This window comes from Juglans regia, chromosome 2, assembly GCF_001411555.2.
Source record: "Juglans regia cultivar Chandler chromosome 2, Walnut 2.0, whole genome shotgun sequence".
In the NCBI taxonomy this organism is placed as follows: domain Eukaryota; kingdom Viridiplantae; phylum Streptophyta; class Magnoliopsida; order Fagales; family Juglandaceae; genus Juglans; species Juglans regia.
The window spans coordinates 19,377,495-19,394,920 of NC_049902.1; positions in this window are offsets into that span (position 1 = coordinate 19,377,495).

Here is a 17,426-nt window from a genome sequence, read left to right on the forward strand (position 1 = left end):
CAATATTTAAAATTCTCTTAACTCTAAATATCATCACTTTCTAATTTCATCAATATACACTTAAACGAATCCATACCGAAGAAAGTAATTGAATAAATATTATGATAATTATATAACTCAATAAAAATTAATATTCAAAATATCTAAAATACCAACAATATTTTATAAATAAAAAGAATACATTGGTTACTAAAATTTCCATAAAATAAGTCATGAAAAACTCATCTCTTAAGAAAAATAGGTTTACTTCCTTTAACTAACAAAATTATTAAAATACAATATATTATTTATTGAAACTTAAAGCAAAATCCTATTTAAATATAAACTCAACAAAAAAAAAACTTCTCACCCAAAAACAGTAGGCTAAAACCTGGAACTTTCCATATATATATATATATATATATATATATATATATATATATTAGGTTAAAACTTTACATATAAATATACGTATATATATATATATATATATATAATTACACCTTATGAAATAAAACTAGCGATGAACCTAAACACATGAATATTAGAGATGCAGCGGCGGCGAGGACTCACCGAGAAGATAATGTGCAACAAGGCTGTCTGGAAGGACTGTGTGGCACAGCTGAGGAGCAGGAGTGCAGCGGAGATGCCGTCGAGTTGGGCTGAGCATGAGAGAAAGAAAGAGAGAGAGCAACCAAGAGAGAGTGAGAGAGTTCTGAGAGAGAAAGAGAGAATGATAAGCAAAAGAGAAAGTGATGGGGGAACAGAGAGAGAGTGATCATGACATGAGGAAGAAGATAATACCGAGAAGAAGAGAGGGTTGTACGGTGGCGACGCGTGGTGGCTCCGGACGAGAATAACACTGAACTGTTGATGCTATGTTTTCAGGACCTAAAATAGAGTATGTCGTGTGTTCCTCCATCAACGGCTGGGCGACGGTGGGGTGGTGAGGACAACTGGAGGGTGGTGCGCTGTTGCACAGAGGAGTTGCTGTCTATGAGCTCTGGTGGCAGGTTGGCTTTTGGCCGTGCGCAGGCGAGTCTCTTGCCGTGCAATCCGCGTGCTCAGCGTCTCACGTGGTGCTACCCATGGTGATGATCTTCCTCTGCTGGCTGTGGGTGGTGCACTACAGAAGTGCACGGTGGGTTTTGAGCCTAGGTGATGGCCGTTTACAGTGGAAGGATGGATGTCAATTTATACGTGGAGATGGAGGTTGGCGTCAAACTAGGAGGGTTGGGTGGTTCTTGCGGCTGGTTGCAGCGATATAGGACAGTTTTCCAAAGGTATAAGATGAAAATGTATATTTATATGGGTGATTTCTGTGATCAAAAAAATAGTGGGCGGCTGCTGAAAACCCTAGATGCGAAGATCACGTATGTGCATGGCACCAAACATGAAACGTCAAGTGTTTCCTGGCTTCATGGGCTTGTTTGAAAGCTCACGGGTTGGATTGGGGACCAAAATGGGTTGGGCTCAAAAGAAAAAAAAAATACCCTCAAACAAGCCCAATCCGAAAATAGAAGGGTCCAACAAAAGAAAAAAAAAGCACAATAAAAATAAATAAAAGCCAATTAAAAACACTGCAACTCAATATTAATAAAATAAAAAAAATAATTAAAGTCTAACAATAAAATTATTCATTAAGGTAAAAAAAAAGTAAATTTAAATGCAAACAATAATTAATATCAAGAAAGCACATCAAAATAAATTTCACAACTTAAAAAAAATATAATATAAATGCAACAAGAAATCCGATAAATTTAAAACAAGAGAACTAATATTTAACTAAATTAAAAAAAATCCTTCAATTAAAAAAAATGTACTAAAATGCAGGGTATTACAGAAACTATAGATGTGTCAACCCTTCAGCACAACGTTGTGAGTAATAAAGAACTCACAAGCCAAAAGATCCTAGAAATTTGACCCAACCTCCTCCAAAGCGCGACACCAGATGACATAGCACGAAACAAGAACCCTCCACGCAAGGGGAGGAAGCTGAGTAGGCGCCAACTCAAAGAAGCCCAAAACATTTTCATAGTGGTAGGCAAAACGGCAACCTAAGCCCATAAAAGAACATGGCGAGATACACTGCCACCTTGGTGTCATAGCCCTAGAAATCGACCGCTCCGTCTGCGGGGGAGGGCACTAAGAGCTCCACCTTCAAGGGGATTCTGTAAATCACTCTCAACTCCTCCAGTTCTGTGAAGGTCACCACCGATCGCCATGAAAACCTTGCAAAATTGTCCAGGGTGGAACCGCCGCGACCAGCAATAGCTTGAGCACTGCTAAAGGACCCCACTCGTCCAGTGGGGCGTGAAGATTTCTTCAAGGCCATGAAAGATAGAAAGAAAAGCAAAGAAACTTCGAGAGAAAAGTGAAGAAAATAAAGGAACAAAGAACTCAAGCAGCAAAGCAAGAAGCACAGAATGCAGAAGAAAAGGAATAGTCAGTATAATGAATTTTCAAGTATAGAGGAGGGTCCTTATATAGGCGGGGCTGACGTTTGAACTCCCGAGGTGCCATAACCACATATAGCACCATGTGTCCCCCCCAAAGTACCAGAATCCCTTAATTATCGCAACCATTGAAGAGTATATCTGCTGATATGATGTGTGGGATTAATGGTTGCGTAACACGAAGTCATGATGCAGAAATCGAAGAGGTGCCATTCAATGCAAAAATGCAACTAATGCCATATTGCCAAGTGGGTGTAATGCAAACGGTCGCTCGGCACATAGCGAAGAGCGCTGGGAGATCTAGATAAGTGAATGGTTAAGGAATGAAGAAATAATTCCCCTCGGACCCATCCAAGAGGAATTGACGGGGTAACTGTAAGGAGATTTTTCCACTGCTTAAAGCCCACTGGGCCTCAGCCCAATATTCAGCCCGAGGGCCCCCAAGTCCGCACAGGGGACGGAACGTCTGCTAGGAAGGCACACCGAATAGTTGACAAGACACCTCAACTTGACAGTCTGCGGCCGCTTACAAAACCCAGAGACTTGCACAGAGCGCAACGGGAAATGCAGAGGACCCTCGATCCATCGGCATCAGACCATCTACAACTCATATAGACCAGACACAAAGTCAGGGAACCACGCCGCATTAATGACACTATTGTTGAGCTACACGCCACATTTATGAAGCCGTCGCAGAGCCACACCGCATTACAGAAGGTCTGACAATAGAAACAGAAAGGAAGGCATGAACTTTGTGGAGGCAAAGACGATTTACCCCCCAACCACAGTATAAATAGCCAGCTCCAAGTACGAAGAAGTCTTTGATCCCCCAACTCTTTACTTATTTACAAACTTTCAAGAAATTTTACTAACTTTAGCATCGGAGGTTACCCGGTGTTCGCATAAAAATATATCTACAAGTGCACATAAACGTAACAAATAGTAAAGTGTTTTAAAGAAAACGGATATCGAACTCACAGGGAATAATTATGCTATTGAGTATTGAAATTGACTAAATTAATTACTATTTGGAACACCGAATTTTGAAGAGTGGATTATCTAAATTAAACTGAAGAAAAGAATATTTAAAATTAAGTTTTTAAAAATAATAAAAATAAATCTAGAGCATTTGACTTCACCTAGCAAATCTCACTCAATTTATTCTTCCTTGTTATAAAATCTCAATTATCCCAAGTTGATGATAAAAATCTTTTAGCTATTCAATATTTTCTCTTGGACCATACCAAAAATATCTCAAACTAATAAATTCATATCTCTATGTGAATTTAACTAATTGGAAACTAACTAAGTTCTTTGGATTTTTCTTGAAAATCACACCAGTCGTGGTAAAACATCTCTGCTTTCGCTCAACTAATGGTATTTAATTCTAGAGTTTTAATCATAAATCACCTCTCGATCTCATTGCAATCTAAAAGATCGAACAATAGTTAGTTAGAAAATTGTAAGCATTAAGAACAAGAAATAAACACTCAATCATTAAAATATTGAAAATAAAATAACTTGGAATTTAAACTGTGTTCAATACTAGGCTACATCAAAACTCTAGATAATAGAATTAGTTCATAATGGAATTTAAAAGAATAAAACTGGTATTCTTCGTTGAAGTCAGTTGAGGAAACATGCGGCTCTCGCCACTGCTCTCCAGATTCGCCTCCTCGAAAGAACACTTCAAGAATAAATTCTAGAACTCTAAACTCAGACTCAGACTAAAACTAAAACTAAGATTAAGAATCCAGACCCCCTATTCATCCCACAAGAAGGGATTAAATAGATGTCAAAACTCAAATCCAGAAACAAAATAAATGTGGCTACAATTTAGCCTAAAAATCTAAAAATCTGAAGATAGATGTTAACATAAAAGAAAATTATCCCAAGAATATCGAAATTATCTAAAATGAAAGATTCAATGATATGTGGCTTGAATTGCGGAGTTCAGAAGGATTTGGTCGCCAATAGATTGATTGCGGAACTTGAAAGGGTCCCACCGAGTAGATGCATTGTGCGCTAAATATAACTGGCAGGCGTGGAGGTCACAAAGACCACACAGCCCTCTTCTCGCTGACCGTGTGGAAAGACTTCCGACAGGGATGAAAGACTCCTCTCGTCTTTTCTAGTTTTTGCCCACAAGGTCATTTAGATTGGTCTTTTAAGTTGGTCGTTTAGACTAATCGCCGAATCTAACCACCTAGAGCCTTGTCATCAAATCTTTGCGTCTTCTGGTCGCGCCTTCTAGTCGCGAGTTCTGGTCTTTTTTACCAAAATGCTCTCATTTTATACTAAATATTATCATTCCTTCAAATCCAAGAAAATAAATAAAACAAATGTATAAATAAAATAAAATTAATAGTATTGAAAGGAAATAATATTTTTCATAAATAAAAGAGTGATAAAAATCACATAAAATAACACTTATCAAATACCTTCAAACTTAAGTTTTGATCACCCTGCTGCAAAGAAGAAAGAAAGACAATTAAAACAAGCATTAGTTTGTTTCACAAAATTTATTGTCTCAAAGATTGTCTAAAGTCTATAATTCAAGAAATCATTCAAAATCAATCAAGTTCAAAAGTTAATTCAAAACTCAATTCCACCGCATTATCCATCCCACATTCATGCATACCCATCATTTCCACTTCATTATTAGCTCCCCAGATAGTTTTAAACAAACAAGTAAATTAATAATGGATCTTTAAAAACTCTATAGGCTTGGTTTTCAAATCACCCTTCATTAATGTAGAACATAAACTATCAACAAGGATCAATAGGTCTTCATTAAGCTTGTAATATAAGGTGAGGGTGAGAGCTACAAAGAAAATGTAGGATTCATATAAAGCAAGAGAATTTAAGTTTGAACATTAACAGAATAAATAGAGCATTCTCACAAACATCTCTTCATCTCTTTTCAATTATTATAAATCTCTCAACATTCCTCTCTTTTTTGTACTTTCAAGTATCTCTTTCTTTACCCTTTTATTCGGTAGGTCAGACATCTTCTTTTTTTTCGTGGAAATATTCCATGTTATGTCGACTACCTTTTTGGATAACTCTCGTCGGCCTTTTCTTGTTGGCCACACAGTAAATGAGTTGACTTTTCACACCCCAAACTTATGATTTTCATACTATTGCTATAATTAACTTTACTTTTAGACCTTCTACCTCTCTTGCTCTTGTGAGTCTGTTATTTTGTATAAACGTAGTTCTCTTGAAAGGTAATGAGATCAGAGTTTAAGCTCAAATAGGGTAGGGAATATGAGGTTTATAAGAAAGAAAATATAAGGCCAAAATATATTTCAATAAAGCTTAAAGTGGCGACTAGAGCTGAAGAGAATAAACAGGTAAGCTTGAAAACTCAATCGGTCCAAAGAATGCCTTAATCATTTCTCTAGTAATATTCTGTCTAGGATTTCGCCTTGAGTGTAATCAAACAAGTTCTAGAGTAAGTCAAGACCATATAAATTCACAAAATTCACATAAAATTTCTCTAGGTACTCAAAACAATTAATGATCATAAGAAGAATTCATAGAACATTGAAAATATCAAATTAAGTAAAATCAAGTAAAGAATTAACAACTAGACTTAAGCAATGAGAATTTTTCCTAAAAATTATAATCAATTTCAATCATATTCTTATCATAGGCTTTTTATTCATCAAACTATACTGTTTTTATCATCATCATCATCATTATTTATAAAATAATATCCTTTCCCCCCAAACTTAAATATCACATTGTTCTCAATGGGAAAAAGGAAGAAAATTAAAACAAAGAATAAGAGAAGGCAAGAGATGCTGTCCTGATTTTTTCTGGTCTTCCAATTTAATATTTTCCTTGAAGGTGCAGCCGTGTACTCCTTGGAGATCTCCTCTCCTCTTCGTTCCTGTAAGATGAAATGAAAATAATAATATTAAGCAAAAATAAAACTTAATAAAGTAAAAAAAAAAAAAAAAACACTTGGGTTGCCTCCCAAAAGCGCCTTATTTAAAGTCTGTAGCTAAACATTATCCTCTCATAATTTATTACTGGCAAGATCAATGTAACACTTTTTTGAGTTAAAGTCGACATCTATATTGGGTTTTAATCTTTGTCTATTTACTTTAAATGTGTCTTTTGTCTCATGATGAACTTCAACCGCGCCATAGGGAAAAACAGGGTCACCACAAATGGTTCCGACCACTAAGAGCGTAGCTTTCCCGGGAAGAGTAAAAGTCTTAAGTTAAATAATAGAACTCTCTGCCTAACTTCGAATTCCCTTCTCAAAATATGCTTATAGTGCCATCTTTTAGTTTTATCTTTATAAATCTAAGCATTCTCATAAGCCTCATTGCGGAACTCATCCATCTCATTGATCTGCAGTATTTTCTTCTCGCCAGCCGCTTGTAAATCAAAGTTCAGTGTCTTTGTCGCCCAATTGGCTCTGTGTTCTAGCTCTACGGGTAGATGGTAGGCTTTTCCATAAAGGAGCCGATAAGGTGATATCCTAATCGGTGTTTTGAATGCTGTCCGATTGGCCCATAGCACATCATCTAACCTTCTCGCCCAATCTGTCCGAGAGACCCTCATGGTCTTCTCCTGTATGCACTTTAGCTCCTGATTAGACACCTTGACATGACCGCTCGTTTGAGGACGGTATGGTGTCACCACATAATGGGTAACTCCATACTTAGTAGCACTTCAGATTGAAGATTGTAAAAATACTTTCCGTCATCACTAATTATGGCCCTCAGAGTGCCAAATTGGGAAAAGATGTTCTTCCGTAGGAAATTCACCACAACCCTCACATCATTGGTTGGCAAGGCGACCGCTTCCACCCATTTAGAGACATAATCTACAGCCACCAAAATAAATTTATTAAAATATGAGGATGGAAAAGAACCCATGAAATCTATATCCCAAACATCAAATAATTCAATTACTAAAATATTGTTTAAAGGCATCTCATGTTTCCTAGAAATGTTGTCAACCCTTTGATAATGATTACATAAAGTAAAAAAGTTAAAAGAGTCTTTAAAAATAGTCGGCCAATAAAAGCCGCATTATAAAACTTTTGCTATTGTTTTTGCTCCACCAAAGTAGCCGCCTGCTTCCGAAGAGTGGCAGTGTCTGAGTATGCTCTTCATCTCTTCCTCGGGCACACATCTTCTAATTATCTGATCCGCGTAGTGCTGGTATAGAAAAGGTTCCTCCCAAAAATAGTATTTCAAGTCGAAGAATAACTTCTTCTTTTGTTGATATGTCATCTTGGTTGGGAGAATTTTGGACACCAAATAATTTACCATGTCTGCATACTATGGAACAACTTGTATAGCCATTAATTTCTCATCTGGGAATGTCTCATTAATTGGAAAATTCTCCTCGCCAGCTACCTCTTTAAGCTAAAGTCGAGCTAAGTGGTCGGCCACTACAGTCTCGGTACCTTTCTTATCTCTTATTTCCAAATCAAACTCTTGTAGTACCAGAATCCATCGTAACAGTCTTAGTTTGACATCCCTCTTCAACAGTAAGTATTTAAGAGCCGAGTGATCGGTGTAGACGACCACCTTTGAACCTATCAAATAAGAATGAAATTTGTCAAAGGTAAACACAACTGCTAACAATTCTTTTTCAATAGTAGCATAATTCAGTTGAGCTTCTGTTAAGGTTCGACTTGCATAATAAATAACATGGAAATCTTTATCTTTTCTCTACCCCAAAATAGCTCCTATAGCATAATCGCTAGCATCACACATTAATTCAAACGGTAAATTCCAATCCGGTGACATAATGATAGGTGCTGAAATTAATTTCTTTTTCAATGTTTCAAAAGCATGCAAGCATTCAGCAGAAAATCCAAACCAAGTATCTTTAATCAACAGAATGCAAAGAGGTTCAGTAATTTGGAAAAAATCCTTAATAAACCAACGATAGAATCCGACGTGACCCAAGTAGCACCTCATGCCTTTCACATTGGTTGGTGGTGGGAGTTTGTCAATGACTTCTATCTTTGTTCGATCGACCTCAATTCCCTTGAAGGAAATGCGGTGGCCGAGCACTATTTCCTCCTCAAGCATAAAGTGACATTTTTCTCAATTTAAAATAAGATTTGTCTCCTTGCATCTCTACAAAACCAAAGATAAATTATATAAGCAGTTATCAAAAGAGTGACCAAAAATTGAAAAGTCATCCATGAAAACTTCTAAAACTTTTTACACCATGTTCGAGAAAATGGACATCATGCATCTTTGAAAAGTGGTTGGCGCATTGCAAAGACGAAAAGGCATGCGCCTATATGTAAAAGTGCCATAAGGACATGTGAAAGTGGTCTTCTCTTGATCCTCGGGTGCAATAGTTACTTGATTGTACCCAGAATATCCATTTAGAAAACTATAGTAGGCGTGACCGACAAGTCTTTCTAGTATTTCATCAATAAACGGTAAGGGAAAATGGTATTTTCGAGTTGCATCATTCAGTCTTCGTCTAAGCATACTTGCCATCTCGTCACCATCTTCGTCGGTACGAGTTCATTATTGCCATTCTTAATCATAGTTATCCCTCCTTTCTTTGAGATGACTTGCACTGGACTTACCCATGCACTATCTGAGATTGGATAAATGATCTCAGCATCTAACAGCTTTAATACCTCTTTATGCACCACTTCTTGCATTGATGGATTCAATCTCCTCTGGGGTTGGACGACAGGTTTGAAATTATCCTCCATTAAAATCTTGTGCATGCAAATTGAATGACTAATTCCTTTGATGTCCGAGATGGTCCAACCCAAAGCCATTTTGTGCTCCCGCAAGACTCTCAGTAACTTCTCTTCTTCTACATCACTCAATGAACTGTTAATAATAATTGAAAAAGTAGAGTCTTGGCCCAAGAAAGCGTATCTTAAATTTGATGGAAGTGGCTTGAGTTCAGGCTTGGGTGACATCAGCTAAGATGAGTGTAGCTCTTCCACTTTCAATTTTATTGAAGACGAAGGGAAGGTGTAGCTTCCAAATATCTCTCACACTCCTTGAATTTTCATCTTCAGATTCAATAGATGTAGAGTGAGTAAGACATACCTCAAGTGGTAGCTTTAGAAATTCGGCTCCGTAAGTCTTGTCGGCCTTGACCACGTCTCGATCGCTTATTTGAAAACAAGAGTGTACCTCGAACTGGGATTCCATAGATTTAAACACGTCAAACATGACTTGTTCCTCGTTGACTCTTAAAACGAGTTTCCCATTCTAGACATCAATTAAAGTTCTCCTCGTAGCTAGGAAAGGTCGGCCAAGTATCAAAGGGATCTCATCGTCCTCCTCCATATCAAGTACAATGAAGTCGGTGGGGAAGATGAACTTATCAACTTTTACCAGTACGTCCTCAATGAGTCATCTCGGGGTATTTAATAGATCTTTTTGCCAACTGTAGAGAGATGGTGGTCAGCTTTACTTCTCCAAGACACAGTTTCCTGAAAACAGAGAGAGACATTAGATTTTTTTTTTTTTTAAAGGAGCATGTAGCTCGAATTCATTTATTAATGATAAGAACAAAGATACATGAGGGGATTTCCTCAATGTCTACTACACATTCAGTCGACAGTAGTGCCTTTTTGGCTAGAGCATGAGCCACTTTATTGGCTTCACGCCTTACATGCTTAACAGACCATATGACATACTGTTGGAGGAATAAGAAAGTATCTTGAGACACCATGGACATGGCAGATTCATCTTTGGATTTTGACACTAAATTATTTACCATTTGCTGAGAATCCCCCTCCAAAATGACCTGGGTCAGGCCAAGCTGAAGACCAAACTTTGCAGCCTCCAGTGCCCCATAAGCTTCAGCTAACACAGGATCAGGATATAGAGATATAGATTTCCTTAGTGCAGCTACCATCTGACCTCTAAAGTCCCTGACTATGACCCCTAATCCCACTATGCAGTTTGTTTTATCCATAGCAGCATCCCAATTCATTTTGAAAACAGTCTCTGGGGGGGGGAGACCACCTTACAGGAGAGTAAGCCTCCTTTTGTAGCTAATCTCTCGGAACCTTGCAAGTAGGCAATCCATCCAGAGCTTCTGCAGCCTGTTTGCATATCACTATTAGATTAATACTTGCCCTAAGTCACATAAAGTTTTATCAAAATAGGAATTTCCTATCATGCAAGGGATCGTGAAACTCCCTGGATTTTTCAACTTAGGCGGCAGCTTCTTTTGTAAAATTGCACTGCTCTCCTCAGTTAGCATCAGAGTCTCATGCTCCTCTAACTTCCGCTTATTTGATAATATATCCTTAAAAAATTTTGCATATTTAGGCATTTGCTCTAAGGCTTCAATGAGAGGAATATTAATATGCAATTGTTTAAATATACTCAAAAATTTAGAGAACTAATTATCAATTTTATTTTTCTTTAATATTTGCGAAAAAGGAAGTGGTGGATCATAAATTGAAGGAGAATAAGTTTCAGAAGTGAACTCGCTAGATTTCTTGGATTTTGCAGCCCCTTTATTCTCTCTAGTCTTCTCAGCTTGCTGATCAGTCGCCTCCCAATCAATTTCTTTCACCTCTTCCTCGGTTTCCTTCTTCTCGGTCTCCACATTTTCAGCTTTTGCATCTCGCTCGGTACTTATTGTTTGTGGCTGGTCATATGTCCGTCCACTTCACAATACTATGACTTTGACATGCTCCTTCGGATTGATCACAGTATTGCTCGATATAAGTCCCTGTTGTCCTCTCGGTAAGCATGTTTGAGAGCTAACCGATTTGTGCCTCAAGATTGCGGATTGAAGTCGAGTTGTTTTAGATCACCATATCAGTCTTTTGCATTGCCATATCAATCTTTTGCATATACTGCATGAACATATCCTCAAGTGTCGACTTCTTCTCTTGCTGTGAAAACTATTGAGGTGGTCTAATCGGCCAATGGTTATTGCTCCATGAAAAGTTACGGTGATTTCTCCATCCAGGATTGAACGTGTTTGAATGAGGATTGTTTTGATGTTGGAAATTTGACACATAGTGGACTTGTTCTTGACTCGGTTGGACAAAAGAATTCCCCACTTGGAAATCTACACTTGAATGATTTCATATGCAATGATCACAAACAATACTAGTTTAAATAACATTAACGTTCATCTTACCTAATTGTTGTGAAAGATTTGCCATCTGTGCCACCAATGTGGTAATAGAATCAAGTTCAAAAACTCCAGCCACCTTTCTTGGCATTGCTCTCTCTACAGATCATTGATATTGTTGGACGCCAATTCTTCCAAAAGTCCACAGGCGGCTTCATGGGTATTACTCTTTAATGCTCCTCCAGCGGCCGCATCAACCATAGATCGATTTATGGGTCTCAAACCATTGTAGAATGTCTGTACTTGAAGCCAGACGGGGAGGTCATGATGTGGACACTTGCACAATAAGTCATTGTCTTGGCCAGAGGGAAATACTTTGATAAACATTTTTGTGCCAACGCCTCCAAGGAGGTGATGATGCCAGATGGCAAAGAATTCAACCAAGCTTTTGCTTTTTCCCTAAATAAAAAAGGAAAAAGTCTCAATCGGATTGCATCATATGTCACTCTATTGTGTTTAAAAGTATCACAAATTTTCAGGAAATTTGCAATATGGACATTAGGATCCTCTTGTGATAGCCCCCCAAACTGAACGATTTGTTGGATCATTTTGAATGATGGTCGGCTTGATCTCAAAGTTATTGGCTTGTATAGATGGCCGCCTTATATTGGACGTCGCCCCATTGACCGAGGGCTTCGCATAGTCTCTTAGCGTTTTGTGCTTCTGGTCAACCATATTAACTTTACAAGTGGTGACCTCTTTCTTTTTCTCTTTATTGATCCGACGTAAGGTCCTTTCAATCTCGGAATCGAAAAGCGTATGCTCTAACGATTTAGATCGGTGCATACACTTCTAATTCTTGGAAAGAAAAAGATCAAACTAAGATCAAATTAAATCTTTTTTTTATATATATAAAATAAAATAAACTCTAAAGTAGTAAAAATCTAGCTGGTATCAATATCAATAACAAATAACTACTCTCCGGCAACGGTGCCAAAAACTTGTTCACGTAAAAATATATATGCATATGCATAGAATCGTAACAAGTAGTAAAGTGTTTTAAAGAAAATGAATATCAAACCCACAAGAAATAATTATGCTATTGAGTATTGAAATTGACCAAATTAATTACTATTTGGAAAATGTTGTTTTGAAAAGTGGATTATCTAAATTAAACTAAAGAAATGAACATTTAAAATTAAGATTTTAAAAACAATAAAAAGAGATCTAGAGCGTTTGACTTCACCTAGCAAATCTTACCTCTTGGTCTCATTGCAATACAAAAGATTGAACAATAGTTAACTAGGAAATTATAAGCATTAAATTAAAAAAACAAGGAATAAACACTCAATCATTAAAATATTAAAAACAAAATAACTTGGAATATAAACTGTGTGTTCAATGCTAGGCTACATCAAAGCTGTAGATAATAGAATTAGCTCATAATGAAATTTAAAAGAATAAAACTGATATTTTTCGTTGAAGTTGGTTGAGGAAACATGCGGCTATCGCCTCTGCTCTCTAAATCCACCTCCTCGAAAGAACACTTCAAGAGCAAATTATGGAACTCTAAACACAGACTCAGACTAAAACTAAAACTAAGATTAAGAATCTAGACCCCCTATTCATCCCACAAGACGGGACTAAATAGATGTCAAAACTCAAATCCGAAAACAAAATAAATGCTGCTATAATTTAGCCTAAAAATCTGGAAAATAGTTTATGAAGATAAATGTTAACATAAAAGGAAATTATTCCAAGAATATCGAAATTATCTAAAATGGAAGATTCAGTAATATGCGGCTTGAATTACGGAGTTTGGGAGGATTTGGTCGCCAATAGATTGATTGTGGAACTCGGAAGGATCCCATCGGGTAGATGCCGTGTGCGCTGAATATAACTAGCGAGCGCGGGTGTCATAAATGAACGGGTGTATAAGTCACAAATGAACGGGCGTAGATGTCACAAAGACCACACGACTCTCTTCTCGCCTACCGAGTGGAACAACTCCTGACCAGGATGAAAGACTCCTCTCACATTTTCTAGTTGTTTCCCACGACGTCATTTAGGTTGATCATTTAGTCGTTTAGACTAGTCACCCAATCTAACCGCCTAGAGCCTTGTCGCGCCTTCTGGTCGTGAGTTCTGGTCTTTTGTACCAAAATGCTCTCATTTTGCACTAAATTTTCTCATTCCTTCAAATCCAAGAAAATAAATAAAAATGTGTAGAAATAAAATAAAATCAATAGTATTGAAGGGAAAATGATATTTTTCATAAATAAAATAGTGATAAAAATCACATAAAAATAACACTTATCACCCAACGCCAAGGCCACCCTCTCCAACTTGCACTTGTCTCCATCTTTTGTAGACCCATTTTTGAAAATCTGAGTTTTCGGAGTTTGGCCCAAAGGGGTGCCAAACACGATGTTAACAATCGCCATAATAAAGTTTTACTCAATCCCTGATTTTTTTCAGTCCACTACAACAATTTGTGATGGAATTCAAGCAACAAATTAAAAATGCTCTACAAGTTTTTCCCACGCAAAATGTAATTGTGACGCTAACAAATTACACGTACGTCAATATGAATCTTTTGCTGCTATTCATTGGCATTTGTGACAAGGTAATAAACGCCACAAAAACTAAACAATTTGCGGTAACAAAACATTTGCGTCAATAGTTTTAGAGTCAAAAACAGTAAATTTTCTCTGGCGAATTGTATATATTTGCAGCACTACTACTTAGTCACAAATGTAATTCTTGACGTCAACAAAAAGATTTTTTGCTACAATTCACTAGCATTTGCAACAAGGTAATAAGCACCACAAAAGATAAATTATTTGTGGCCACAAATTTTTTATATTTGCGACACTACTAGTTAGTTGTAAATGTATTTCTTAACTACGTAGTTCGTCTTTTTGAGTCACAAGAATAGCACATTTGTGAAGATCTATATCGCAACAAATATAAAATACTTGTAGTGATAGTTATTTGCAACATTAAAAAAAGCTCGAGAAATCCTTTTTACGGCGATATATTTCAACTTTGACACAAACATATTGCTGCAATTGTGTTTTTTTCTGCCATCTAGTCACTCTTGTGCGTCGAAAATGAAAAACGTTTATGGCAACATAATTCACTACAAATATTAGAGCTATTAGCGACCGACACTAATTTCGCTGTCATAAACATTTTGAGACACTCTAGTTGCATCCACTTTGTAGCAATTGAATTTGGACAAAATTAATTATTTGCCACGATTTTTTATATTTTCACGGCGATTTCTTGCGATGCTAAAAGCCGTTTATCTTGTAGTGCATGCTTTCATGATCCTTTAACTAGCTATTCATAAGCAATTGCATACAAAGAATATAATTTTTTTCATTGGGCATCTTGAGTTGTATCACCTGTTCCTTTTTGCAATGATGGTGTGCAATGAAACTAAGAAATTCTAAATGGTTTTCCAATTTCTTCGCACCGCTTGTAACAAAAAGAATGTATATTTGTGATGGATTTTAATCCATTTCATAATAAAATGTCTACTTCTATAGCTTTTTTCCCACATTCACATTATCTCTAGTAGGAAAAGGTCACAAATAGTTTGGTTGCAAAATGCAATTTTTGTTGGAACGAGCAATTACCAAATTGAAAAAGTATTGGCATCTGCCACTATTTGGCATCAGTCAAAACACACCTTACGTGGCAAAAATTGTTTTCCCCCTACTCCTTTGCCCTAACACCTCAAACGAGCCTCACTCCTGCACCCCTCACCCATGCCCTTTGCCCTAACCTCACCCCCTCCATCTCAGTCCCGCACCCCTCCCCCTCCATCTTAGGAACCGCACCCCTCCCTCTTCATCTCTGCCCTAATCCCTTTCCCTCCAATGCTGCCACTCTATTTCCTGGAGCAAGGTTCTCAAGTATGAAACTCACTTTCTCTCCATTTCTTTCTATTTTCTCCCCCTAAATCACCATTGTCGCTCTGTTTGAGAGAATAAAATTTTTTTCTTCGTTTCCTGGTACGATTCTATCCCTTTCCCCCACTTTCTCTCCCTTTCTCTCCATTTTCTCTCTTTCCTCGAGCATTGTCTCTCCATTTCATTCCATAAAAATTTTTTTGGTCCGTTTCTTGTTTATCTCTCTTCCCTTTCTACGATTTTTTCTCTTCCTGAGGTTGGTTTTTCAATTGCTCAACAATTAATCTTGTGTGGCAACTAGGTAAAAATTCATTTTCTTGTAGTTGGTTTATACTTCATTGTGTTCTGGTTTTTAATCCTTCTTGGTGGTATTTTGTATGTAAATTAGATAAATTTAGGGTTTTTTCAAGTTATTATCATTAGATTAATTTTGTATACTGGTTTCATTAGATTAATTTTGTATATTGGTTTGATTAGATTAAGTTATTATCATTAGATTAAGTTTGTATATTGGTTTCATTAAATTAATAGTTTGCATACTGGTGTTGGTATACCTGGAAAATGGTTCAAGTACTTTTGCAAAATTTATGTCTCTACTTCATGTGGTAAGGCTGTTGCAGACTTGTGGCATTAGAAAAGTAGAACTGGAAAGGGACTCAATGATTCTCGTGAATTGGATTATTTCTTCCTCTTGTGCTGTGTGGTATCTGGAAGATTTATGGGAGGAGTTAAAAGTCAGTTTGTAGGAGCTTACATTCACCATTAGGCATGTTTTTCGACAGGGCAACATGGCTTTGAATTCCTTGCTAGGTTGGGATCTCAGGGAATTACAAGTAGATGGGATTCTAAGTAGACTATTCCAAGCATGTTGAGACCACTTATTCATACAGATAGGAGTGTGGTATCCCTTATGTTAGGAACATCTAGTAGTTTTTTTTAAAGCTTTCCTTTGCTATAGTAAGGTATTAAAATAAAGGTTCTAGTGGTGATTCCTCTATTTTTATTATTAAAAATAAAATAAAATAAAATAAAAACTGCTTCATGTTACAAAGGAACTAGAACCAAGTAATACAAAATTGTTTGCATATGGTGGTGAAAATAAAAAGGATAGAAAGAAGAAAATCAAGCACAAAAATGGATAATTGAACAACAAATGTTTTCCACTAAGTTTGAAAAGATGTTTCTATGACAACAACTTTTTGGTATGTGAACAGGCAAGTAGCTAATTTTCCTTTTCTATTATGTTTCCTATTTGAATAGTTAATAAGCATTTTGTAACTTCTCTGTCAATCTATCACTTGTGCAGATTTATTGATTTAATTTCCCGTTTCTTGGTCTGTGAATGGCAGGTATAGCTTGAGCTACATCCCTTTCACGAGGTCCATGGTTTCAAATCATGTATAATTTGTGTTTCTGCATCTAAATCAAATCATGGGTCAAGAGGATAAAATATTGGTGGAACTATATATTGTCTCAGATAAAATCATCCAACCTATTAATTGGGCTATTGCCTATTCTTATAATCAATAAAATTGTATTTACTGAAAAAAAAAAAAAAAAAAAAAATCTTCCTGCCTATTATACTTCCTTTCAATTTGTTTGTTAGTTAATTTTGTTTTTGGTGAATATTCAATACAGTGCAAGGTGTGCATGCAGACATTCATGTGCACCACTACGAAGGTGAAGTGCAGGGAGCATGCAGAAGGAAAGCACCCCAAATCTGATGTTTATACTTGCTTCCCTCATCTCAAAAAATGAATGAATGTGGAGATGGATTGAGAATATCATCATATGTAAATCTTTCTATTATGATGTGCTTACATTGTGGTTGCTTTATGCATGTTGTGGTACTGTCTGTTTGAGAGAGGGAGAGTGATGTATACTTGCTCTTTGTTCAAGTGGAACTCAGTGTTCAATTATAATGAATATTGATGCCATTGGTGATACAAGCTTAGTTAATTGTGATGAGAAATGCAATGATCATGAAAAGTTGGCGGAGTCATTTTAATTA